Below are 2,255 nucleotides of genomic sequence, written 5' to 3' on the forward strand. Positions count from 1 at the left end.
TGTCACATGTTCAGCTTTTTCTGTCGGCCATCCCAGATAGCAAGGAATGTTCCCACACCGTTAGCTTCCCTACATTCCCTACAAGTTCTAACTATGGTTTAACAAAAATAAGAACACCATAAGGATGTGGATTATTTGAAATAATGTTGAGGCACAGATTATTTTACAAGATTACAAAGGAAGAACATTTTTAAAGCAATATTCGCAACATTTCTTTTTCTTCGTTTTCATGTTGAAAATGTTTTAAAGATGTCATTAAGACTCGCGTTTTTATAATACGTAAATAAGTTATTGAGGTTACAGATTATACAATATTCTTTTATAAAACATTAACACATTGTTACATGGTAACAAAGGAGAAACATTCTCAGTGCAACATTTTGACAATGTTTTGTCTCTCTGTCTCTCTTTTAAAGATCACAGTTACCAATTTACACTTCACAGACAAACGGTATGTTTTCCAAAGTTCTGAGGAAAATCCTTTCAATTTGGTTCACAGTCAATGACAGTCACCATGGGCATCCGGTCAAGGATGACGAAAACACAGTCCTTTCAAATCTTTATTACTTCACAACTATTCTGAGTGTGGTCTATACAGAAACAATGAGATTCTGGTGACTGGAGGTGCAGCTGTTGGTGTACAGGGAGAAGAGCAGAGAGAAAGAACGCAGCCTTGGGGGGATCCGGTGCTGATGGTCCGAGAGTCATTGTTGTAGAAGAACTACTAATTGAGTAAAATAGAATCAAAAACTGGATTAGGGTTAGTTTTTCTGTTTTTCTCCCTTTGATGCTTTGATATGATCTCTCTGTGTGTGTGTGTGTGTGTGTGTGTGTGTGTGTGTGAGGAGTTGATGAGGTATATTTTCTTCTGATAACACATACATTAAATCTCTCTCTGTGTGAAAAACAAATTCACATACTGGAATGTAAGAAACATCTGCTTTTATGTTCATGGTTGTTCTCATATGCAGGTAAAAAGACAGCTATATTTATGTCTGTTGTCATGTAAGGAGAATATACTGGCATATATATAATAGAGAAATTCCCATAGCAAGAAATTCCTTTAGTTTTATAGCCTACAGAATGTTTATATGTAACTATATAAGTGCCGGACTGGAGGAAAAAGGGGAATTTGGCCAGAAGATGCATCCGACACACTCACTTGTTTTTGTTTAATAAAGTCCTAAATTAAAGGAAGAAGAGTGGCGGACCTTTTCTTTTTCATCCACAGACCAATTTTTGGCAGCCGCAGAAATCACCACATTGACAACAACAGATAAAAACATTCTTCAACTGAATCAACCAACAGCAGTTACATAAACAACAACATGTGTCTTTCAGCAGAGATCTTTAATGCTTTTGTTCTCTACACTAGTTCAATAAGTGGAAACACCAGTTGGGGAGGAGAGTCCTACTCACCCCCCAGAACTCAGAACTAATACATAGCAGGCAACTATTCAGTGAACTCTTTCCAGCCTCCAACACGGTGAAAGACAAACGAGTAAACTGCTCACATGTGGTTTGGATCGCCATAACAACACACAGGAAGAATGACAGCTAATTCTCCTGAGAACTATCAGATATTGATCTGTTGATTGGCGGCCAGATACAGCGATTGGTTTGTGTACGCTTTTAAACAGTGTGACAGTGTTTCACAGAAATATACCTTAAAGACCTTAACTTAACTTTAACCTTAACTCTAAATAGGTGTTTATATTTTTATATATAGGTTAAAGCGGTTTACAGCAGTGGTTCTGCTGTCAGAGAGAAAGCTGATGAAGAGTCATATAGTTGGTGGTGTGTGACTGAGCCATAAAGAGTTCCACACTTTCACATATCAAAGCATCAAAGGGAGAAAAACAGGAAGACTGTAAAATCGTTCACAGTAAAGTTCAAATCAAATCAAACATAAATGAGGCAAAAGTAAAGTAAACTGCTCACATGTGGTTTGGATCACCATAGCAACACACAGGAAGAGTGACGGCTCAGAACCGTCAGATATTGATCTGTTGATTGGCGGCCAGATAGAGCGATGGGTTTGTGTATGCTCTTCAACAGTGGGCGGGACACTTTATCAGTGTGACTCTAAAGTTAACTGCAGGCCACACACTGTCAGCATTATCTTTATTAGAATAAAACTTTATTTAACAGAGTGAAATCCTTCACAATAAAACACTTCAATGGACAAACAGTGCAACAGCAGATGTTTCCTTAGAGGTTAGCTGCAGCTGCACTGTAAAACCCGATAAGTTGAA

Source organism: Morone saxatilis, unplaced genomic scaffold, assembly GCF_004916995.1.
Source record: "Morone saxatilis isolate NCDOM2014 unplaced genomic scaffold, NCSU_SB_2.0 Contig19, whole genome shotgun sequence".
Taxonomy (NCBI): Eukaryota; Metazoa; Chordata; class Actinopteri; family Moronidae; genus Morone; species Morone saxatilis.